This window comes from Prionailurus viverrinus, chromosome B2 (genome assembly GCF_022837055.1).
Source record: "Prionailurus viverrinus isolate Anna chromosome B2, UM_Priviv_1.0, whole genome shotgun sequence".
In the NCBI taxonomy this organism is placed as follows: Eukaryota; Metazoa; Chordata; class Mammalia; order Carnivora; family Felidae; genus Prionailurus; species Prionailurus viverrinus.
The window spans coordinates 11,951,570-11,977,740 of NC_062565.1; the positions used below are offsets into that span (position 1 = coordinate 11,951,570).

Here is a 26,171-nt window from a genome sequence, read left to right on the forward strand (position 1 = left end):
ATCCAGATTGGACTATTTCAATCGCAACCGCTCTCATTTATTATTGCTGGCACTTCCTTAGTGTTAGGGACTCCTTTGGCCATTCAGGCGGGCCCAGCTTTCATAATGAAATCTATCCTTTAGATAAAGGGAAATAAACAGACTCGGTACCTTAGGCTAACGTGATTTTCTGAGCTTTGGAGGGCGGCAACTTGTTTATTTTTTTCAACCTGATAAGTTTCCAAGGCAAAATGATTTCTCTCTGTCCAGTTCTTCTCGGGATGTTCACTGGGCAGAAAGTGGATTAAGGGAGAAGCGAAGAACAAGCTGAAATAGAAGGGGAAGGAGCTCTAAGAACAAGGCTAAAAACACGATGGCTTAACCCGATTACTGTGTATCCTCTAAAGAGAGCAAAAATCAAATTAAACGGGGAAAAAAGAAGGTGAAAAGAGAAGGAAATTGCAATATTTTGGTCTCAGGGAGATTGCATTGTAGGGTTAATAGAATTCAGATGGCAACATCATTTTTAAAACTCGATTGGCTTATGCCTGTAATTCCTGGATGCACTGTTCGGAGGCAAGGTTTGTGTGCGTCTTTCTCTGACATGACACAAGAAAAAAAAAAGTCCTCGCAAATGATAATTGCCTGGTGCCAGCAGTCACATAATTCCCTTTCAAAAGAGAACAGGGAGAAGAGCTGTTGCCAAGGCAAGCTCGGAGGCTGCGAGGCCCCAGGAGCTCTGCGGTGTCTGAGGTCCCGCCCACAGCCTGTCATTTCTCTCCAAGGCACCGTTTGGCACCTGGAAGAACTCCCTTCCCAGCCTGACGTGGGGTTGCTGCCCAGCTAGGATTCAGCTTCTCCAACACCCCGTCTCCATTCATCGCGACCTCGCCGACTTGGGGTGCTCACCGCTCTCTGGAGGAGGTGCCCAGAAATGGCCCCCCCCTCGTTCTTACCCTCCCGACCCATATAGACACGTGAGCGACCCGGGAGCTCCCAGGAGGGCACCGTGGTCAGTAGGGGGACACGGGTGGCTTTGGGGCTCCCGTTGGCAGAATGGCACTCGATCCCGTGACCGACCTGATACGAGTTGCAGGTGTCTGCGAACAGGGTGCCAGGCGTGGGGTGAAGCATTTCACGTGTCTCACGGCCATCCTATGAGTGAGCGAGTGAGGACATAAAGAGCACCCGCCTCTTAGGACAGATGATTCACCTGATGCACTTAGTTTGTGCCGACTGCAAACAAGAGCTGTCATTCATTTCACCCTCTCCAACGGACAGATGAAGAAAGCAAAGCTGAGTGGTGGTAATAGGTAGTTAATTGGCAGGACCTGAATTCGCACTCCGGCCGGACTCCAAAGGCCATTCTCTCAACTTTTACGTCTTCCTGCTGAATGGTGAGAGGGCAGGTGTGTAGAGCCTGGTGGTCTCTACCAGGGTGTCAAAGCAGACCTGCGTGAAGTAACACGGGGAGGACTGCAGGTGTTCTACGAGAAGGTTCTGTGGAGGAAGTGAGGTGCGGGAAACTGGTTAGGGCTGGGTAGGCAGAGGAAGACAGTTTAGATGGTGGAGAAGGACCAGGGGACAGTGGGTAGAGCCGTCTGGCTGGAGCTGATGGTCAACGGGAAAGTAGAACACTGAGGGCACTGAGCTCCCCACGGGCTACCAGGCATGTCCCCTAAAAGCCTCCTCCTCAGACGCCCACTTCCCACTGAGACCTTCTTTCCATCTCGTGATAAGACAAGTGAGTGTTTAGTCGGCCACAAAACCCCAGCGCATCATGGGACCTTGACCTGGTGCAGCCCACAGGCGCAATGTTCTCGACGGGAGAAACAACTCGAGGGACAGGGAACTCGCTACTTCTCAAGGAAGTTGGGCTCATTGATGGATAGCTGTCATCCTAGAAAGCTCGACCTCTATAATCTCTGCTTCTGGAGGCCCCGGGGTATTTAAAGATGGCTATCCTACACCGAGTTTCTTCTTTTTGCCGGCTAAATGACCCCAGTTCCCCCCATTTTAAAACCTATCCCAATGCCTTTGCTTTGATGCAACTACGTCTTTTATAGCTTCCTGGAAACAACAGGACTTTGGGGAACAGGGAGCGAGTTCACACGGGCAGCTCTCCTCATACAGAGAACACCAATTAAAAGGGGGAAGAAGGGCTTTGAGAATAAATGGAAAGTATACCACCAACACACGTGTACAAGGAGCCAAAGTGAGACTAAAATCAAGGGAAGCGTTGCCTATCGCACGAGCGTTCCAGAAGTTATAGTGCGGCTTTAAGCTTTAGTAACTTGAGAAGTACATTTGTTAGAATCTTACGAAACGCACCATTGGAAACTTTTAAATTATTTATATTTCTTTTTTTTAAGTTTATTTATTTTGAGAGAGAAAGAGAGAGTGAGGAGGAGAAGGGGAGGGGAAAAGAGAGAGGGTGAGAGAGAATCCCAAGCAGGCTCTGCACTGTCAGTGCAGAGCCCGACATGGGACTTGAACTCACAAACCCTAAGATCGTGACCTGAGCCGAAACCAAGACTCGGATGTTTAACCGACCGAGCCACCCAGGCGCCCCTTCAGTTATTTAAATTTCTAATTTTCAGAGGAGATGGAGCTCCCTTAGAGATGTGTGACTCCCCCTACTCACCTACACACAGTGAGAATTTTCCACTGCCGGTTGGAGGCCGAATATAAAACGTTGGTTTGAGTTGTAGGTGGCTCTAATAGCAGCAAGGAGGCCAAGTTTCAGACACCTAAAGCTATGCTCAAGTTCTTGCATTCCCAGTGCCATCATACTATTTCCATCCTCAAAGTTATCTCGTAGTCCAAGATGGCTACCGGAGTGCCTGCCATCACAGCTATGTTCCATTAAAGCAAAAGGAAGAAGCAGAAGAGCAAAAATGAACATCCTGCTCCTTTCTTGTAAGGAACCTTCCCAGAATTCCTACACAATGCTTCCAGGGACCGCCAGGGTGGCTCAGTCAGTTAAGTGTCGATTCCTGGTTGCAGCTCAGGTCAGGATCTCACAGTTTGTGAGTTCGTGAGTTCTCAGCACAGAGCTTGCTTCGGATCCTCTGTCCCACTGTCTCTCTGCCCCTCTTGCTCTCTCTCTTTCTAAAACAAATAAACATTTTAAAAAAAGCAATCTATTACCAAAGAAAATGGGGGAGAATGAACATTGGAAGACAACCAGAGTTTCTCTTCTCTTCCTCAGCTAGTGTCGTATGAGAGCACATCCTTCTCTGTATCTTCACCATCACTGAGTATTGGCATTTGTCCCTATTTTTTGCCAGCTGACATGCTGTAAATGGTATCATGTTGTTTTTCTTTTCTTTCCTTTTTTTTTTTAACGTTTATTTATTTTTGAGACAGAGAGAGACAGAGCATGAACGGGGGAGGGTCAGAGAGAGAGGGAGACACAGAATCTGAAGCAGGCTCCAGGCTCTGAGCTGTCAGCACAGAGCCCGATGCGGGGCTCGAACGCACGGACCGCGAGATCATGACCTGAGCCGGAGTCGGCCACTCAACCGACTGAGCCACCCAGGTGCCCCATGTTATTTTTCTTTACATGACCCTAATTACTGAAAAGGATGTACATGTATGCAAGTTGGCTAACTATGTGTATTGTCCTCTGATTACGTTGCTAGATATGTCCAGAGTCCATTTTAAATTCTTATTCATCTTTTTCTTATTGACTATTGAGTTCTTTCTTTATCAGGAGTGTAAACCATGTATTGTGCAAATATTTCTCCCAGTTTTTCACGTTTTTTTAAAAAATGTTTTATGTGCCTCGCACCCGCTAGGATGACAACTATTTGAAAAACCCCTACAGGAGCGCCTCGGTGGCTCAGTCGGTTCAACAGCCGATTCTTGACTTTGGCTCAGGTCACGATCTCATGGTTCATGGGATTAAGCCCTGAGTCGGGCTTGGTGCTGACAGCATGGAGCCTGCTTGGGATTCTCTCTCTCCCTGTCTCTCTGTCCCTCCCCTGCCATGCCTGCCCCTACCAAATAAATGAACCTTTAAAAAAATAAAACAAAACAAAACAGAAAAAAGCAAATGTTGGTGAAGATGTGGAGAAATTGGAGCCCTTGCGCATTGTTGGTGGGAATGTAAAATGAAGCAGCATATGGAGAACAGTATGGCCGTTCCTCAAAAAATTAAAAATAGAATTAGTAATTCTCTTTTTACCTCACGGTTCAGCAGTTCAACTTCTGGATGTCTACCCAGGAGAGGTGAAAGCAGGGTCTTGAAGAGACATCTGTACTTTCACGTCTATAGCAGCATTATTCATAACAGCCAAATTGTGGGACTAACCCGAGTGTCCATCAACATCAATGGATAAACAATTCCAACACTTGCTACAACATGGATGAAACTTGACATTCTGCTACGAGAAATAAGCCAGTCACCGAAGAATAAACGCCGTATGATGCTCCGCGTGTGACGTACCTGGGATAGGTCAAATTTATAGAGACAGAAAGTAGACTGAGGGCTGCCAGGGGCTGGGAGAAGGCGGGAGAGGGAACTGTTAATGAGTACAGAGTTTTAGTTTTGTAAGACGAAAAGAGTTCTGGAGATCGGTTGCATGACAATGTCAAAGTAGTTAATACTATACTGACTGTACTCCTCAAAAAATGGTGACCCCGGTAGATATTCTGTTACGTATATTTTCCCGCAGGTTAAAAATATTTTTGGTGGGGCGCCTGGGTGGCGCAGTCGGTTGAGCGTCCGACTTCAGCCAGGTCACGATCTCGCGGTCCGTGAGTTCGAGCCCCGCGTCGGGCTCTGTGCTGATGGCTCGGAGCCTGGAGCCTGTTTCCGATTCTGTGTCTCCCTCTCTCTCTGCCCCTCCCCTGTTCATGCTCTGTCTCTCTCTCTCCCAAAAATAAATAAACGTTGAAAAAAAAATTAAAAAAAAAAAATAGAACTACCCTACGACCCAGCAACTGCACTACTAGGTATTTATCCAAGGGATACAGGTGTGCTGTTTCGAAGGGACACATGCACCCCAATGTTTATAGCAGGGCTATAAACATTTGGAAAGAGCCCAAATGTCCATCAATGGATGAATGGATAAAGAAGATGTGGGGTGTGTGTGTGTGTGTGTGTGTCTGTGTGTCTGTGTGTATACATATACATACATACAATGGAGTATTACTCAGCCATCAAAAAGAATGAAATCTTGGGGCACCTGGGTGGCTCAGTCAGTTGAGCGTCCGACTTCAGTTCAGGTCACGATCTCGCGGTCCGTGAGTTCGAGCCCCGCGTCGGACTCTGGGCTGATGGCTCGGAGCCTGGAGCCTGTTTCCGATTCTGTGTCTCCCTCTCTCTCTGCCCCTCCCCCGTTCATGCTCTGTCTCTCTCTGTCCCAAAAATAAATAAACGTTGAAAAAAAAATTAAAAAAAATAAAAATAAAAATATTTTTGGTATTAGGGGCGCCTGGGTGGCTCAGTTGGTTCAGCATCCGACTCTTGATTTCAGCTCAAGTCGTGATCGCACTGTTGATGAGTCCCAGCCCTGCAACGGGCTCTGTGCTGACAGCTTGGAGCCTGCTTGGGATTCTCTCTCTCCCTGTCTCTCTGCCCCTCCCCTGCTTGTGCTCCCTCTCCTTCTCAAAATAAATAAATAAACTTAAAAAATACTTTTACATTTGTTTTATCATCCTATTCCTGTATAGGTTTTGACTTTGGCATCTTTATTAGAAAGCCTTCTTACCCCAGCACGATAAAAGTATTTCTCTGTCTTTTCTACTTCAGTATTGGAGTGTGGGGTACTGAGGTGGAATTCTATCCCTCATTTCATAAGACATTATCAGTGGGTGAGTCATCCCAGGTTCCTCTCTTATTTATTTATCTTTTTTTGTTAAGCTTACTTATTTATTTTGAGAGAGAGAGAGAGAGCAGGGAAGGGGCAGAGAGAGAGGGAGAGAGAATCCCAATCAGGCTCCACACTGCCAGTGCAGAGCCCGATGCAGAGCTCGAACCTACGAACCATGAGATCATGACCGGAGCTGAAATCTAGCATCAGACGTGTAACTGACTGAGCCCCCCCAGGTCCTACTCCAATCCCCCCATATATTCATTCTAGTGTATTACATATGGATCTTTTAGTTTGCATACGCTTTTGCTAAATATGTGTTGTATAATGTTCACCCATTTCACTTGACATAAATGGTATTGTGTTATATTTCTCACTCTGTTCCTTGTGTCGGCCGGCATTATGTCTTTAAGGATCACCCTTGACGTTCGGTGTGCATTTGGTCCATTGCTTCTAACAGTTTTCTGCTCAGACCTCCTCGTGTGCACTGTATTTAATCCATCCACTCTCCCAGCAGTGGGCACTCCAACTGCGTCCAGTTGTCCCACACGAACAACACTAGATATCTGTGTAAGACAGATTTATTGCATTGGAAGGAAGGGCTTCTGTTCAACAAAGACTAACAGACATAAAGCTCCTAGATGACAAGGGAGAAAATGGAACTCATTGTGTCTAAATTAACAAGAGAGTCGTATCTAAAATATGTAAGGAACCTTCTCAAATCAAGAAGGAAAATACAGAAAGTCCAGTGGAAGTTCGGAAAAGAATTAAGCAGGCGCTTTATGAAAATGGAACCCCCCCAAAACTAACAGGTATTTGAAGAGGTGTACAAACTCATGAGTAATCAGAGAAATGCATTTTAAGTCAACTTCATGCCTATTAGCATGGCGAAACCAGAAACCAGATAATCAAAGGTATCGGTGTAGATTTTGCAGACCCGGAACCCTTCGTGCATGGCCAGTGGGAGAATCAACTGTGCTCAGATTAAGCACACACACACTCCTGACCCCGAAATTCCACTCTTCTACTCTCACTTTTATGGTTTGGGTTTTTATTTATTTGTAGCACATAAATATTTAATCCATCTGGGATTTATTTTGTTGTAGAGTATAAGTATTGAGCAATATTTATTTTCCCCAAATGTTTGGCCAGTTGACTTAACGCTTTTGAATAACGCCCCCTTGCTTTGAGGCCAGTGCTGTGCTATCACTTACTAACTTCTTATAGGTTCCTGGGTCTGTTTCGAGGAGTGAGGATTCTAAACAGTGTATCTCGAGGCTACCAAGCACTGACCCATTTGGAGAATGTTTAATCCCTCCTGTGCTTTATGCTTTGATTCAAGAGCCACGAACTAACTGCAGATCTGAAGAAAAAACAGTCACAGAAACCAAGGGCTGGTTTTTTTCTGGTGCTTACAAATTCCTGATGGATGGAGCTATGGTTTGGGAGGCTGTTATCCTTAAGTGAGCCTCTTCCCACATTCCTTCCCTCTTTCCTGGGCTGTGAATATTCTGGTAGCATCTTCTTACTTCTATTTCTTTGACTCAAGAAGTTGCATTTCTAGTTTTTCTTCTCCCTCCCCCCCCTTCTCTCTCTCTCTTTCATTGAGTGTCCAGTTAATCCTGTTTCAAAAAGAAAATTTAGAGTCTTGAACAGAGCTGGAAAATCAGAACACCCTTCTGGAGATGAGCAATTTAGCAATTTGCAGGTTTCGCTCAGCCCACATTAAAAAATAATAATAAAATCCTTCAGGATCGAAGTGCTTCATAACGGCAAGCCTGGTGGTGCCGGCTGAAGTTTTCTCGTTCTTACTTCCTGGGCAGGCTCAGTCTCAGTCCCAGAAACAGGATGCCCGACCACAGAGGGTTAAAAGTCCCAGCTGCAGCTCAGACACCTGAAAGCTGTCTTCACATCAGGGAAATCAAGTTCTACTTCAAGGCTGCAGGAAAGTGTCTTCTGCCTGAAAAGCGTCAGTCACTTAAGTCTTAAAAGACGCAGCCAGCACTGAAAGCTGTCAGTCATTTCCCATGAAAGGAGGCAAGAAACTTTTAACATATGAATTGCCAATATTTTCCGCAGTAAATTAAATAGAACTTTTTTAATGTTAAAAAAAAATAATTTCCCCGATTAGGCCAGGTCTTTGTCATGAGAATATCTGGAATAGCATTACCTATCAAAAAAAAATTTTTTTAAAGATTATATAGATCTGTTAAGGCATAAAGAAAAAAGATCTGGTCTGACTTCCCTTGACTAATGTTGTGTAACCAACTTTGAGACTGGTAATGTGCTTGAGTAGGAAACTATCCTGTAGAGAAAGTAGACAACCAAATTGTGTTGTCCAATGGGACAGCTGTCAGAAATCTGGGGCTATTTAAATCTAATTAAAATTCAACAAAACATTAGTTTTGCTCACACTAGCCACATTTCAAGGGCTCAGCAGCCCCATGTGGCTGAGTGGCTATAACACACGCATAGAATCTTTCCCTTATCCCAGAAAGTTCTGCTGGACACCACTGATACCCAAAGTATGCTGTTGGGTCCCCGCATAGGCATCACCCGGGAGCAAGGCAGGCTTCATGGGGTTGTGTGACCCGTGGAGTAGCCCAGGACCCCACACTTGGAAGGGCTCTGCCCCTGGTTTAATGCTTTGTCGTTGCCATCTTGAAATTGCTAATAGGTTTTAAACAAGGGGTCTTGTATTTTCATTTGCAGTGAACCCTGCAAATTATGTAGCCAAGCCTGTTTGGGAACTTGCAACCAGTACAGAACTAAAGCCCCACCCCACACTTGCTGAAACAAAATCCGAATTTTAACAAAACCCCCAGGTGAATCTCAAGGACATTAAACTTTGAGAAATATGATCTAGAATAGCGGTCCTCAAACATTTACAATCTATGGAAAGCTTGGGGCGCCTGGTGGGGGGCTCAGTCGGTTAAGCATCCGACTCTTGATTGCGGCTCAGGTCATGATCTCAAGGATCATGAGTTCGAGCCCCACATAGGGCTCTGCACTGACAGTGTGGAGTCCGCTTGGGATTCTCTCTCTCCCCCTCTCTGTCTGCTCCTCCCTGCTCTCTCTCTCTCAAAATAAATAAATCAGCACTTAAAAATAAATCAAATAAAATCTATGAACGCTTTATTTAAGTTGATTAAGATAAACTTTGCACAGAGCCAACTATATAAAATAGATTAAAATAATTATGCCCATCAGGCAATTTGTAGTATCATTATTCCGCTATAAATAATATCTGGTTATTTCTTGATCCTCAGGGTCCTAGGGAAGAGTTTGAACGCCCCTGGCTGGAGACACTTGATAATGTTGAGACTACCTTAATCCTATACCCAAGAAGTGACAAATCCGAGGTAAGCCAACTTTCTTGGAATAAGCAGACAAATTAGAACCGTGGTAACTGTGATATTACACAATCTTTGCACGTGATATTAGCCGATGCACATTAGCGCGTGTGAGGGCACTCCCACTTTGTGCTAGGCACGTCAGTACATTACCTCATTTGAACCTGGCAGTGCTGTAAAGCAGGAGCTGGCATTAACCACATCTAACACACGAGCAAGCGAGGCTTAGACCGCATTAGTAACTCACCCGAGCAGAAGCAGGGTTTAAACCCAGGTCCAGATCTGGGATTGGGTGGAACAGGTGGAGAACTTTCTTAAGGGGGTGGCAAACACATCAGTAATCGAGGGAAATAACATTCGAGAGACGCCTGGGTGGCTCAGGCAGTTCAGTGCCCAACTCTTGGTTTCAGCTCAGGTCATGAGCTCACGGTTCGCGGGTTCAAGGCCCCCCGTCGGGCTCTACGTTGACATCCCGGAGCCTGCTTGGGATTCTCCCTCTCCTCTCTCCCTGCCCTTTCCCTGCTCACTCTCTCTTTCTGCTTCTCTCAAAATAAATAAATAAACTTAAAAAAAAAAAGAAAACACAATGTTTGAATTCAATATTTTTTTAACATCTGCAAAATATCCAGGATACAGGAACTACCGTGATTTTAAATAAACACAGATTGCTGATGTTGGTGTGTTTTACAACCCTGTGTTATCGTGGAACAGGAACAGTGGCTTCCAACCAGCCCGCCATTCCAGCATCGTGGGGCCACTGAGCCCCATCAAGCCGCTGAAGGCTGACAGTAGGGAAGACATTGCGCAATGCAGATTTTACACAGTCACGATTTCTGATTGTGGAGCTTTTATTAACTTTTTCTCCCACTTGGCCCAAACTAGGGGAGGACGTTTTGATGAGGGTAGAAAGGGGCCCACATTTTTCCTGCGACCTCAGGCTCCAGTGGGTTTGCCACTGCCTTGGTTTGCCAGATCCCAGAGCCTGGTGATTTTAATGTGCAGCCAGGACCTGAGAACCACGGGTGTGTAGCCGGAAGTGGGCTTTCGTCCCCATGCCTGGGACCCATCCCTCGGGTCTCCTCCAATTTTCTGGCTGTTCAGAATGAGGCTGGGCATTGGGTTTGTTGCGAAACTCTCTGGTTCATTCTAACGTGGGGCCAAGGTTAACCAAGACTTTGGTACACCTCACTGCCTCCCTCGAAGGATGAGAGGAGCCCAGCACACAAACGAAACTCTCTCTGAGCCTTCTGCAAACACATCCTCTTCCACCACAGAATAAGAATCATAGAATTTTAGATTTGGGGGCACCTTAGGAATCATACGTTGTTGAGCCAAAAGGACCTCTAATTAGATCGATGAGAAAACAGAGGCTCAGATACCATATGATCTCACTTATATGTGGAACCTAAAAACCACAACAATAAACCACTGAACTCACAGACCCAGAGGACAGATCGGTGGTTGCCAGAGGTGGGGGGTTAGGGGTGGGGGAAATGGGTGAAGGGGGTAAAAAGGTACAAACTTCCAACTATAAAATAAATAAGTCCTGGGGATGCCGTGGACGGCACGGCAACCACAGTTAATAATACTGCATTGTACATTTGAGAGTGACTAAGGGTAAATCTTTAAAGTTCTCATGACCTTGATCTCACAGTTTGTGAGTTCGAGCCTCGCACCGGGCCCTGGGCTGACGGCTCAGATCCTGGATCCTGCTTCGAATTCTGTGTCTCCCTCTCTCTCCGCCCTCCCCTGGTTCCGCTCTGTCTCTCTCTCTCTCCAATAAATAAATAAATAAATAAATAAATATTAAAAAATAATAAGGGGCGCCTGGGCGGCTTAGTCGGTTAAGCGTCCCACTTCGGCTCAGATCATGGTTTGTGAGTTCGAGCCCCGTGTCGGGCTCTGGGCTGACAGCTCAGAGCCTGGAGCCTGCTTCACATTCTGTGTCTCCCTCTCTCTCTGCCCCTCCCCTGCTCATGCTCTGTCTCTCAAGAATGAATACACGTTAGAAAAAAAAAAATGGTTTAGGTTCCCATGACCAGAAGAAAAAATTTGTAGCTGTGTAGTGATGATGTTCACAGAACTTTCCGTGGTGATCATTTCGCAATATACGCAAATATCAAATCATGCTGTACACGGGAAACTAGTGTGATGTTATACGTCAATTATGCCTCAAGTAAAAAACAAACAGCGGCTCAGAAAGGTGACTCCAATTTGCTAATGAGCCGCAGAGATACAGCAGCACAGGGCTCCTTTCAAGGCCCCCATCGGAAAAAAACAAACCCCCCCCCAACCACTTCCCTTTCTCACCAAAAATACAATAAAATAAAATAATCACCAAAAAATATAAAAAATGAAAAATAAGGCAGTCCCCAAAGTCCTTAGCTTCCCCCCCTCCCCGCCCCAAATCATGAGAATTAAAGTAAAATGTGTCTGTTTAATTCCATGTCTTAAAAACATTTTCAGAACACACTTGATTAATGGACCCCTAATTCATCAAGCGACGACCTGCGGGGCCAAATGTTTTGTTTGATCCGTTACAATGTTTTAAAAAGTTGACCCAACATTTCAGCATTGAGAGATTTCACCCGAAATTGTAGATAATGTACTTGCCTCGCAGGCTCGGAATATTTGGCAAGCGGGTCTACATTCCTGACAGCGACAACTGGCCGGGGGCCAAGTCACTGCTGCTCGGGGTGAGAAGGTCCAAGCCCTCCCCTTTTTTTTGCCACAGGCTCCACGACTTCCAACTGCATTCATGGCTCTAGGCTGGCTAAATATCACTGCAAAATTTAAAACTTAAGTTGACATCTCTGAAATGCCAGAATCCTCCACCCCGTCTGCTTCGTGCATTCCCATCAAGGCTTTGGCCAGGGGAGCATTCGCCTTTGCAGTCCCGGGGGGGGGGGGGGGGGGGGGTCGTCACAGGACCTGAAGAGGGTCCTTTCCAAAGAGCCCGGAGGGCCGGGTCTTCTCTTCTTGGGCTTCTGGCCACATGGCTTAGTATTCAGTCCTCCCAACACACACAGTCAGATTTTCTCACTGGAGAACTCTGCTGTATGTCGCCCAGGCTTTTTCTTCCTGCTTGTTTGGTTCGTGCTCTTCTCCCATCCCGGAACGCCCTCCCTCTTTTCATCTGAAGTCCAGTCGCCTTTCCAGGTTCAGCTTCCTGGACTGTTCCCTCTGATCCATGTGATCTTCTCCCTGCTTGGAAACTCCCACGGCATCAAGTCAATAGAGAAACAACGTGCTGTTTTGATTTCCCCAGGTCGGAGGATAATAAGCTCCTTAAGTCGGCCTGCTTGTGACTCCTTTGAATCCCCCCTAACGCCCAGGAGGGTGCTGGGCAAACAGGATCTTCTCTGTAGACCCTGTGTTTTGACTGAGCCTCCCTGAGCCCGGCAGAGCAGGCGCTGCAACTCCCACTTTGGGCCACTAGAGGTCGCTCGTCCACACACATCTTGCCCTGCCCAGGTTCCGTGCCGCACACACATTACTAGAGCCTCTGGAAGTAGGGCAGGCTCATTTATTTCCTCTCCAACACAGCCTCGGGCCATCAGAGCCTCTGATGTCAGGGTCCCTGCCGTGCAAGCTGCAGAATGAAAACACTGCAAATAAGAAAGGTCACCGCATCCTCTCTACACATTTACTTCTCACCTGAAATCTCCCCTTCACTAGCAATGTCCCAGCTCGGGGTCTGAATATTTTCCCCGACTCCGTATTCCGGCAGGAGGGAGAAGCCCGCTGTGACTACGGCGCATATGTGTGTGTGTGTGTTTACAGATTATTGCATCAGATCTGTAACCCAGCGATGTGTCAAGGAAGGTTTCCATCCGCCCTCTTCTCCTCCAATCCCCGGGAAGTTTCTGACCAGGCACTGATGCTCCCACTCTGCTCTGCTTTAGCTACTGCTGGTCTCTAAAATAACAGGATTAATCTTTTAAAACACGGCCCGTATCAAACGGCCAAGCCTTAATGTAGAGAAGGCAGTCAGATTTTATTAGAAAGATGTAATGAGCCCAGAGCAGCAACATGAAGGGAGCACAGTAGGTCTGAAAATAGGACAGATAGCACAGAGGGCGGGAAGGGCAGAAGTGTAGGTACCTAACCTAACCTGGATCACTCATACCCAAGTGCCCAGCATGGTGTCATGTTGGCATTGAGGGCCATGATGCTGGCGTTAGCTGAGTCAGAGCGACTGTAAAGTCTTGGCAAGTGACTGTTCATCACAGATATTAAATGGAAGTCCAGACACTGGGAAGAAAGCTAGCATACACAGAGCTCAGCCTGGAACAGTGAAGAGCTGGATCCAAAAGCCCTGAGCACAAGCTTTGTAGGCGGGGCTAACATGTTCCAAGCTTCTCACTGGCAGATTCTAAGTAGTATTCAGACCTACCTGCAAACTTTAAAGGAAAGACCAATTTGCAGTGTCTGTTTCATCCATCACCAATACCAGCATCAAAAGGATGCACTTATTAGTAGAGGCAGTGTATAGCATCCCTGAGGCCAGACCACCTGAGGGGGAATCACAGTTCTGACATTTACTCACCATGATTTAAGCTCTATGCCTCAGTTTACTCATCTGTAAAATGGGGTTGATAATAGTACCTACCTCACTGGATTGCCAGGAAGATTAAATGAATTAATATATATAAAGTGCCTACAATAATGCCTGGCACATAATAAGCACATATGTAAACATAAGCTATTCATTGTTTTATTATCTATGTTGCACAAAATGCACAATAAAGCTTCTCTTTTCAGGCTTGGCTGGAGGCCAAAAATCCTTTCCAGAAGTAGTGCCAGTTCCTACCTACGCGCTGACAATGTCACTTCCCGCTCAACAAATCTCTCCTTCCCTACACGGCCAAGTTTCGAATTTTCTTAAAGGTATTTGAGGTATTTGTTTTCTGTTCCCTCCCTTCCCTTTACACAAGAGGTCTAAAACACATGGAGAAAAAAAAAAACAAACAAGAATTGGTTCTTTGAAAAGACCAACCATGGGGCGCCTGGGTGGTGCAGTCGGTTAAGCGTCCGACTTCAGCCAGGTCACGATCTCGCGGTCCGTGAGTTCGAGCCCCGCGTCAGGCTCTGGGCTGATGGCTCGGAGCCTGGAGCCTGCTTCCGATTCTGTGTCTCCCTCTCTCTCTGCCCCTCCCCCGTTCATGCTCTGTCTCTCTCTGTCCCAAAAATAAATAAACGTTGAAAAAAAAAATTAAAAAAAAATGAAAAGACCAACCAAAAGAAAAAATTAGCTAGATTGACTAAGACAAACAAGAGAGAAGAGTAAGATAACTAAAACCAGAACTGGAAGAGGATCATGACCACTGATGGTATAGAAATTTTTAAAAAGGGCGATAAGAGCATTGTGATCAATTGTATGCCATGAGATTGAATACCCCAGATACAATGGACACATTCATAGAAACACACTGTCTACCAAGATTCAATCATGAAGAAATAGGAAATATGAACAGACCTATAACTGGTAAGGAGATTTAATCAACAATCAAAGACCTCACGATAAAGCAAAGCCCAGATGGCTTCACTGGCAACTTCTACTAAACATTTAAAGAACTACACGAATCCTCCTCAAACTCATCCAAAAATTGAAGAGGAGGGAACACTCCCAAACTCAATTTAGGAGGCCAGTATTACCCTAATACTAAAGTCAGACAAAGACACTACAAGAAAAGCACAGGCCAACATCCCTGATGAATATTGATGAAAAAAAAATGCTTTAAACAATACTGCGAAACAAAATTCAATGTCAGACTTAATATTGTTAAAATGTCAGTACTATCCAAAATGGTCTGTAGGTTCAATATAATCCCTACCAAGATCCTACTGAAATTTTTTTAAAGAAATAGAAAAGTACATTCTAATATTCATATGAGATCTCAAGGGACCCTCAACAGACAGAACAATCCTGAAAACCAACAAAGTTGGAGATCTTACACGTTCTGATTCTATTACTTACTACAAAGCCATGGTGATCAAAATAGTGTTGTGCTGGCATAAAGGTATGGAGTCCAAAGAAATAAAACAGAAAGCCCAGAATAAACCCTCTTATAAATGGTCAACTTTTTTTTGACAAAATGTCAAGACCATTCAATGGGGAAAGGACAATCTTTTCAACAAATAGTGCTGGGGAAACTGGATATCCACATGCTAAAGTGTGAAGTTGGAACATTATCTTATACCATAAGCCAAATTAATTCAAAGTACACTAAAGATCTAAGTATAAGACCTAAAAGTACAAAGCTCTTAGGAGAAAACACAGGGGAAAAGTTTCATGACTTTGGATTCAGCAATGATTTCCTGGATATGAAACAAAAAGATCACACAACAAAGAAAAAAAACAGATGAGGCACCTGGGTGGCTCAGTCGGTTAAGCATCCCAGTCTTGATTTCAGCTCAGGTCATGATCGCAGGGTTGTGAGATGGAGACCTGCATTGGGCTCCGTGCTGGGCATGGAGCGTGCTTAAGATTCTCTCTCTCCCTCACCCCTCCCCTCCTCATAAATAAATAAATAAATAAACAAATAAGAAAAAATAGATAATTTGGACTACATCAAAATTAAAAACTCTGTGCATCCAAGGATATAATCCATAGGATCGAAAGACAATCCATGGGATGGGAGAAAATATTTGCAAATTGCATATTTGACAAGGGTCTAGTATCCACAATATATAAAGAACTCCTACTACAACTCAAGAAGAGAAGTGACAAACCGGATTTAGAAATAGGCAAAGGGCCTGAACAGACTTTTCTCCTAAGAAGATATACAAGTGACCAACAAGCACATGAAGATGCTTAACGTTACCAATCATTAGGGACATGTAAATCAAAACCACAATGAGATATCACGTCAAACTCATTAGGATGACTACTGTTAAAAAAAAAAAGTAGAAAATAACAAATGTGGTTGTGGATGTGGAGAAATCGGGACTCTGGTACACTGTTGATGGGAATGCAAAATGATGCAGTGCTATGGAAAACAGTATGGCAGTTCCCCCACATTAAAACTAGAATTACCATGTAATCCAGTAATGACCTTTCTGGATATATATACCCCAAAGAATTGAAATCAGGGTCTCAAAGAGATAATTGCACACCCATGTTCATAGCAGCATTATTCACAACAACAAAAGGTAGAAGCAACCCAAGTATCCATAGATGCATAAACAGATAAACAAAATGTGGTAGATGTCAATGAAATATTATTCAGCCATTAAAAAGGAGGAAATTCTGTCACATGCCACTACATGGGTGAAGCTTGAGAACATTGTGCTAAGTCAACTAACCAAGTCACATCAAGACAGATGCAGTATGATTCTACTTATATGAGGTTCCTAGAGTAGCCAAATTCGTAAAGACAGTAGAACGATGGTTAGCAGGGCCTGGGGGAGGGAGGAACAGGGTAGAGATGGGTAGAGATTTTCCAATTTTCAAAATGAAAGAGCTCTATAGACAGATGGTAGTGATGAGTACATAACAATGTGAATGTACTTAATGCTGGTAAAATGAACACTTGAACATGGTTAAGATGGTAAATTTTATATGTATTTTCCACAATAAAACAAGATGGATAAGAACCATTCATTCATTCAACAACCATTTCCTGAGGACCTACAATGGGCCAAGTGCTGCCTGAGGTGCCAGGACGCAGCGGTGAAACAGACAGATGGTCTTGCAGCAATGGGGGTTACATCTAGGGCGCACTCACAAGAATCAACCAGAAAATAGAGAAGTAGACCAGGTCGTTTAGATAGTGATGAGAGATCAAGGAAGTTAGCAGGGTGATGTGATAGCGGATGATCTAGAAGGTTGAGTTTACTGAGGATGAGATGATCAGGCAAAACACATCTGAGGGGTGACATGTGAGCTACGGTCTTGAATATGAAAAGAAGTAGACACGCGAAGAGCCCGAGTATGGATGAGATAAGCAGTTGCCAAGGCCCTGAGGCAGTAAAGAACTTGGGAGTTTAGGGAACAGAAAAAAAGATCTGGGCTGGGGCATAAGGATAAGGGGAGAACAGGGTAGGAATCAGTTTGGGGGGTCCTGGGAGTGGCTACATCTCGGAAGGCTTTACTCCCTGGATTACAGGGTGTAGACTTTATTCTGATGAGAAGATACAGACCAGAACTCAACATCCGATCGTGTTGAAATGTGGGAGACAGAGTAAAAGCAGTGAGTCCAGTGAGGGATTGGGAAGTGATGGAAGACGGCAGATGGTCTGACAGTGGAGGTTGAGAGAAAGGGGAGATTGGTCATTATTTCCAGGTTTTTGACATGAGTGGATGGTGGTGGCATTTACTAAGGAGCAGAAGACAGACAGAGCGTCAGACCAGGCTAGGAGAAGGGGAGTTTGGTTTAACACATGTGACATTTAATGTGAATACGAGATACCCAAATGTAGACACCAAATAGGCACTTGTATGTACAAGTTTGGGAACCATCAGTGAATAGATATCTATAGCCAAAAGCCTGATTGGTATTACTCTATGGAGATACTGTGTTCTGGTATTTTACCGGACCATTTGCCTGGAATGGAGAGTACGATTAGGCCCATCATGAAGAAAATCTCACACCGGTTTCACACCAGAAGAAGCTTCTTTCCTGGATCAGATGTGCAGGGCTAGGTTCTGTAACACACTGAAGAAGATAAAAAACGGGAAGTTGCAGGGATGGTCTCTTTTTTTCATCTTTTTTTTTTTTTCCCCAAGTCTTTATTCATCGAGCAAGTTTTTAGTGAATGCCAAACACAAATTCATCGAATCGCTTTTGTAATTCCCACTTGGAGCCTGGCGCTGGGTAGAAATTATGGGAGGCGGATGAGAGAGAAAAAGTGACTTCTCCCTGTAGGAAACTCAACCAGTCAGAAAGGAAGGAAATTCATGAAAGAGTCCAATCATCACAGGTAAGGCGTTACACGGGTTCAGCTCAGGGAAGAGAAATCACTTCTTTCGTTCAGAAGAACATAGATGGAGCTAACCAGGTGCATAAAAATGGTGGAAGGTTCGAAAGTTGACTCTCAACTGACCCTCGGGACCGGCTTCAGTTACAAGACAAGCTGATGACCAAGGAACTAGTCACTCTGAAGGCAGCACCAGGTCTATTGAGCTCAAGAGCACACTTGAATAACTACCATTCGGGAATCAGGAAGCAGAAATCAGGAAGCTGCTGGAAGTGTGCTATTATGGAAACTGCCTCTTGACATTCGTAACGCTAGAGAATGAGACCTGGAGCTCTCACCTCACCCCACTCTCCCCGCACACATACACCAGTCTTCTGACCACCACGGACAATGGACAAGGAATATTGCTGCAGAAATATTTTTCTTCTCCACAACCCCCTTTTTTTTGGTCATTTGAAAACAGCCAGAAGCAAGGGAAGACAGTCTCCACCTGATTGTAACCTTTCAGGTCTAGCATATGTTCACCTACTTGTCAGGACCAATTTCCTGTCCTGCACCCTAGTGACAGCAGAGTCTGAGAAATGTAACTTTCAGCTTTCTTGCTGCTGAGGTTCAGAGAGGTACCCTAGGATTGGTTCTCAACCGGGAGAGATTTTGCTGCCCCTCCCTGGCCCCAGAGACATCTGGTAATATCTGGAGACATTGTTGGTTGTCACAACTGGGGGCGGATGACCGCTACAGGCATCTAGTGGGTAGAGGCCAGCGCTGTCGCTAAACATCCTATAAAGCACGAGACAGCTCCCGCAACAAGTAATTTCCTGGCCCCAAATGTCAATAGTGCTGAGGCTGAGAAAGCCTGCGACAGAAAGAAGTTAAACAGAGGCTGACAAAACCGGACCGTGGTGTCCAACGGGAGTGAAGGGCCCAGATTAGCTATGCAAATAATTAGCCTCAACGTGCTTTGGTTTTGTTTTTCAAAGAAAGTCCATTAGGCAGGACTGGAGTGGTTCGAGAAGCTCTCTCGAATGACGTGGGACTGGAATCGCATTCTGAAGTTCAGGAGCGACCGTATAGCCTGAGACGGAGTAAGGAAGGGAAATAGCAGAAGGCTTGCGGTTAGGAATAAGAAGCCATGTTTATAAGGTAAAGGCGAGATCAGTCCGACTACAGTGGGAAATTGAAGTTATGACGTTTTGAAGTGGGTGTTTAAACAGGTGGTGCTAGGCTGTCAAGAGCTTTGAACACCTGCCTGGAAGGTTTCGACTGCAACATGGCGGAGCTGAGAAGCTTAGGAACTAGGCAAAAGGGTAGGCTTGAGCCTGACTCCTCTACACCCTATAGTGAGAACTTGGAATCGTTTCCTAACTTTTCCAGGGTGTAGTTGCCTCAAGTAAGAGGCGCCATTACAAACTTCTCTGGTTTATGTAAGATCAGGATGGTACCTGGCCTTATTCCTCTTTGCCTTCTTGACGATGGGGACCGTGTGGAGACTTGTGTGCTCCCCAATTCAGGAAGCAGCCAGACATTTGTGCAACCTGCTCGCTGTTGTTCCTATGCAACCAGAGCGCTGGGCTGTCAAATCTCTTCGCGGAGCCTGGCAAAAGAGTAAATGATCACCTTGCAATTTTTTATTACGTATCGTGAACGACTTTTATTCCTTTGCTAGACATGCTTAAGATCATCTGTATATGTAGAAGCATACAAGCATTACACGGCAAGTATGCTGTATTCTAGACTTTCTATGTGCAAAGTGATATAGTGACAAGATCATTCCAAGTGGCCCTTGAACATGAATTTGAACCACCCACGTCCACTTACACGTAGGTTTATTTCCATAAATCTAGGAAGTACTGTACATGTGTTTTCTCTTCCTTAGGACTTTCTTAAGGACATTTTCTTTTCTCTGGCTTACTTTATTGTAAGAATGCAGCTTATAATACATACAATATACGAAGTGTGTGTCACTCAACTCTTTGTGTTATTGGTAAGGCTTCTGGTCAACAGTAGGCTCTTAATAGTTAAGTGTAAGCAGATTTTTGACTGCATAGGGTGGGGGAGGGCAGCACCCCTAACTCCCATGTTGATCAAGGGGCCAACTGTATATCATTCCAATTAAAAGCTCCCAACACCTATATCAACTTACTAATTTATTTTGTTCATCGAGACATTGTTTGACTCTGGTGTGACAACAAGCTAACTTTTTCAGTTGTAAAATCGACACATCGTAAAACTCACCATCTAAACCATCTTGAAGTGTAAAATTCAGTGGCATTTAGTGCATTCACAATGCTCTGCTCTTTCACCATGATCGAGTTCTACATTTTACCCCCAAACCCCGTATCAGCCCCTCTCCATTGCCCTCTACCCTCCAGCCTCTGCCAACCACCAGCCTGCTTTCCGTCTCGGAATTTGCCGATGCCGTAGATCTCGTGTAAGTGGGATTACATAATATGTGGCCTTTTTGGTCTGGCTTTTTCATTTAGCTTCATGTCGTCAAGGGTCATGCATGCCATAGCCTGTGTCAGTTCTTCATTCCATTTTATGGCCAGATGAATTTTATTGCATGGATATACCACCTTTCGCCTATTAAATCATCCATTGAAGGAAATTTGGATTGTTTCTACTCTTTGGCTATTGTGAATAGTACTGCGATGAATATTCACGCCCACGTTTGTATTTGAAGAACTGGGTTTTTTTCAGTTTATTTATTTATTTTGAGAGAGAGAAAGAGAGAGCGCATGTGGGGGAGGGGCAGAGAAAGGGAGAGAGAGAAAGAAAGAGAGAGAGAGAGAGAGACAGAGAGGGAACCCCAAGTAGGCTCTGCACTGTCAGTGCAGAGCCCGATGCGGGGCTTGAACTCACGAACCACGAGATCATGACCTGAGCCAAAGTCAGATGCTTAACTGACTGAGCCACCCCGGGGCCCCTTCAAGAACTGTTTTCACTTTGGGGGGAGGCACATACCTAGAAGTGGAGTTGCTGGGTCATGTGGTAATTGTATGTTTATCTCATTGATGAGCCACCAAATATGTTTCCATAGCAGCTATCCCATTTTATGTGCCCACCAGCAATGTATTAAAGGGTTCCAAATTCTCCACATTCTTGCCAATGGTTGTTATTTTCCTTTTTTCTCTTTCTTTCTTTCTTCTTTTTATTATTATAGCCCTCTTAGTGAGAGTGAAATATTATGGCTTTGATTTGTATTTCCCTAACGACTAACATCGAACATCTCTTCATGTGCTTGTTGGCCTTTTGTCTGTCTTTTTTGGAGAGATTTCTATTCAAGCACCAGGCCCATTTTTTGAGTTGTTTGTTTATCGCTGTATTGTAAGAGTTCTTCGTGTATTCTGAATACGAGGTGCTTAGAAGATGTATGATTTGCAAGTGTTTTCTCCTGTTCTGTGGCTGCCTTTTCACTCTCTCCGTGGTATCCTTTTATGCACAAAAGTTTTTCATTTTAACAAAGTCCAGTTTATCTATTTTTTTCTTTTGTTGCTTATGCTTTTGGTGTCATATTTAAGAAACCATTGCCAAATCCAAGGTCATGAAATTTTACCCCCCTGTTTTCTTCCAAGAGCTTTATAGTTTCAGCTCTTATATTTAGGTCTTTGATCTGTTTTGAGTCACATTGTCTTTTGAACCACCTTGGCTTTTGTGGAGCTCAAATTCAGGTGTTGCCCTGCCGCCCTCATAACCCAGCCTCCTCCAACAAATGTCCCCTGCTCACCGCCTTCCTACGGTGGTCTATTTGGGCCTTCTTCCCCTGGATAGCACTCCATTCCCCAGAGATCCCTTTCTAAAAGTCTCCCCACCAAAATCGTCTCTCACCAAGACCCCTTCAAATACCCAGCTCTTTGCTAGTGGCAGTGGGAACCCACTGAATAAATCGGCGGGTACTTAGACTTCAGAGCAATTGACCAGTGGAAGGTTTCCCCTTTCCAAGATCGACTACATTTTACTAGTAGACTTTTTAAGACTAGACTTTACTTTTCAGAGCACTTTTAGGTTCACAGCAAAGTGGAGAGGAAGGGACAGAGATTTCTCATACATCCTCTACCTCCACACACACACACACACACACACACACACACACCACACACACACACACAGCGTCTGTCACCAGCCCCATCCCTGCGTCAGAGTGGTGCATTTGGTACCACGGACAAACCTACACTGGCACCAAAAAAAATCGGAGTTAACTCTTGGCATTGTAGATCCTATTGGTTTGGACAAATATACAACGACATGCACCCACCTTTGCAGTTTCACACAGAGCGGATCGACTGTCCTAAAAATCCTCTGTGCTCTACCTATGTGTCCTCTCCTCCCCTGCGATTGCTGGAAACCACCGAATCTTTTTACTGCCCTCTCCATGATGTCACATAATTGGAATCATACAGCATACAGCCTGGTAGGGACTTTTGTTTTTCAAAAAATTTTAACGTTTATTTATTATTGAAAGACAGAGGCAGACAGAGCACGAGTGGGGAGGGGCAGAGAGAGAGGGAGACACAGAATCCCAAGCAGGCTCCAGGCTCCCAGCTGTCAGCACAGAGCCCGACGCAGGGCTCGAACCCACAAACCGCGAGATCATGACCTGAGCCGAAGTCGGACACCCAACCGACTGAGCCACCCAGGCGCCCCTTCTAGTAGGGCCTTTTAAAATCCATTATTGCCCAGTTCAAATGCCGGATCCACGAACGCTTTGAGGGGATTGCAATTTGTCTTCTTGTGTGTCCAAGAGGCATTCAATCAATATTTATGGAAGGTGTGAATGAATCATCAGCAAGAGCATTTCAATATCTCAGCAATCACCAATATGCAACATCTTGGGAAGGAATGGCCGTCTCTGAAGCACCGATTTAATGAGAAACATTAATGAGAAACATCTAATGAGAAAGTAAAGCAGCAGCAAGAAGAGTCTGGAATCATCGTGGAGGGCCTGGGCAACCCTTTTCCAACAAAGTCTTGAACCATCTCCCTATTGAAGGAGTAGAAACACTGCTAGAGACAAGGTCACAAGTGGCAACCATAGATGCACACCAGATCATAATTGTGGCTTGTACGATTTCTACATGATTTCCCGTGACATGGTTTATTCATCCTTAGGTTACCACGGAGCATGGGAACAAAGAACCGTCCTTTACCTTCACAGGAAAATGTCCCTTCATAGGAATAGTTCATTCAAGACACTTCATGGTTTCCTATACCACGATTATAAGATACACATCCCATTCCTTTCCCTCAAAGATTTGCCTGATTTTTGTAACACCTCTTCACAAAATTGTTTTGCCAATTGTCTGCTCAGTGTTAGGGTCAATTTATGTTTTATCTTAGAGTTGCTGATTGTTAGAAACTTGAAACAGCCCAGTCCGTCTTTGGTTAGGCAAAGACGTTTTGCTTTGGTGATGTAAACCCAGCACATTGAAAACGGTCTTTAATGTTAAATAATGGGAGGTCAAATACTTAACGTTCAACAGTCACACAGCAGAGCAATTGATTTGCCAGGAATTTCTACACCGGATGACTGAAAAATATACAGACCTATTATTTCAAATGTTGGTCAGTTCAGCCAGCAAGCTAATTATTGGAGAGAGAGAGAGAGAGAGAGAGAGAGAGAGAGAGAATGAAGGGAGGTATTCATAAAATTGCCAACCATTTTTCCCCAAAGAATTGAACACTGCAGAAAAGCAATAATAATATGGGGGGGGGGGGGGGGAATTAACCAATTTTTGCTTCTACTTGAACAAAATTCTTTCTGACTTCCCTTTAGCTGGCTTCTGTGTGTGTGTGCTTTGTTGATTTATTTTAGAGGTTGTAAGTGGTAGAGGGGCAGGGCCTATGTCACCCTAGTTGAAGCTATGAAACGAAAGAAGATTGTTGGTGGCTTTGGAGGGAGGGTAGAGCCAGGGAACCGCTAGGCGAATAATCAGGGAATAAAGTCTTTCCTTAGGCCAGAAAAGGTTAAGAAAATATTAAAAAGCCAGTGGTGCCTGGGGGGCTCAGTCGATTAAGCATCCGACTTCGGCTCAGGTCACGATCTCACGGTCCGTGAGTTCGAGCCCCGCGTCGGGCTCTGTGCCGACCGCTCAGAGCCTGGAGCCCTGCTTTGGATTCTGTGTCTCTGTCTCTCCCTGCCCCTCCCCTGCCCATGCTCGCGCTCTGTCTCTCTCTCAAGAATAAGTAAACATTAAAAAAGAATTTTTTTTTAAGCTGACGAATGATTATTCTCATTTTTTATGTCCTAAGTCCCACCATACATCTGTATGGACAGTATTCTCTGGAAATGTTGCCTGATGAGGGAGAGAAAGTTTGAGCCAACAAGACAAGGGAATGAATGTTGCAGAGACCAGCAGCTGGGTAGTTAGAAGAGGTTGGTCCCTAACCTATGCCTCTGGCTTTCTCTTTTTGGGCACAAACACTTGCCTGGTATTTCCTTTCTTCTTCCTCTTTCTCTCCGTCTCTTTTTTCTTATGCATTCTCTCATTTCCTTGGATAATGTGTACTTGAAGCAGGTTTATATTTTTGCATTTGTTAATCAAAGCTATACACATTTTTTTCCCTCAAAAATTTAAAGTGAATCATAGCTTTTCTGTGTCTTTTTACCCGGCTCTCTCTCCCCACTTTCTTCCTCCCATCTCCCATAGGTTTGTTCCTTCTTTTTTTAAGTTTATTTACTTATTTTGAGAGACACACAGAGAGATTGTGAGCCGGGGAGGCACAGAGAGAGACGCAGAGAGAGAGAGAGAGAATCCAGAGCCCGACATGGGGTTTGATCTCACAAATCATGACCTGAGCCGAGATCAAGAGTCTGATGCTTAACAGAGCCACCCAGGCTCCCTAGTTGTTGGTTGTATTTATTTGTAGTTTTATATACTAGTTTTCATCATTCTTAATAGAAAAAAAAATATAAATTCCTTAACTCTGCCCAAGAAATACTGGTGGAGAAATTGAAAATGTTTGAGAAACATTACATTGGATACTTCTCTCCACTCTTTGTTTGCCTACTCCTCCTTGTTTCTGCCTCGTGCCAGCAATTATTAAGGATTCCCCATAAAAATGTGAATAATTTGGGAAGAGAGAACAAGTTAAAAGCAAACCAGAAATCAAGTAAAAGGAATAAGAAAGATGGAAAGTTCAAAAGTACCAGGAACAAATCATGCTTTAAACTCGCTGAGACTGGCTCTTCTTTTCATTTTGGCCAACAAAACCTACTCAAAGAGATTGTTTTGGCAAGATCTCTTTTGCAGGAGTAGCGGAGGAGATGAACTTTGGAGAGAAGGTTTGTCACCGGTTTTCTAGTTAGTTGTTGTATCATCGAAGTGAACGAGGCACTGTCATTCCTGCTGAGAGAAGGCTTCTCCAACACAGAAGGAGGAATTAGGTGCATGAAGGAATGATTGAGGGCTAGAATCAGAAAACGGTAAAGAACTTGAACTCTTCTTTTTTTAAAATGTTTTTTTTTTTAACTTTTCATTTGTGGAGACAGAGAGAGACAGAGTACAAGCAGGGGAGGGGCAGAGAGAGAGGGAGACACAGAATCCAAAGCAGGCTCCAGGCTCTGAGCTGTCAGCACAGAGCCCAACGCGGGGCTTGAACCCGTGAACTGTGAGATCATGACCTGATCCGAAGTCGGATGCTTAACCAACTGAGCCACCCAGGCGCCCCTCACCTATGTTTTTTGGTTTTTTTTAAGTTTATTTATTTTTTTTAAGAGACAGAGAGAGCATGGGAGGGGCAGAGAGGGAGAATCCCAAGCAGGGAGGCTCCACACCATCAGCCCCGAGCCCCATGCGAGGCTTGAACTCACGAACCATGAGATCATGACTTGAGCCAAAATCAAGAGTCCAATGCTTAACTGACTGAGCCTCCCATGTTCTCCATATTCATATATGCTTTTTCCATTGATCTAAATCAGGATTTCTCAGCCTCAGCACTACCGACACTTTCGGCCAGCTACTTCTTCATTGTATGGGAATGTCCTGTGCACTGTCAGATGTTTAACAGCATCCCTGCCCCCTACCAGCTACATACCAGGAGCTCTCTCCAATTGTGACAATTAAATGTGTCTCTGGACATCGCCAAGTGTCCCCAAGGT

General features: G+C 44.7%; 1 long non-coding RNA gene across 1 annotated transcript in view; it reads right to left on the reverse strand.

Annotated features, from left to right (window-relative positions):
- Positions 1-1,177: 1,177 nt before the first annotated feature.
- Positions 1,178-26,171, reverse strand: part of LOC125166022 (uncharacterized) — a 42,843-nt gene continuing 17,849 nt past the window's right edge. The window contains exons 3-5 of the long non-coding RNA XR_007152316.1: positions 19,516-19,667; positions 17,689-17,811; positions 1,178-1,479 (exon numbers count right to left, since the gene is read on the reverse strand). This is a non-coding gene — a long non-coding RNA (uncharacterized LOC125166022). The remainder of the gene's footprint in view (positions 1,480-17,688; positions 17,812-19,515; positions 19,668-26,171) is intronic.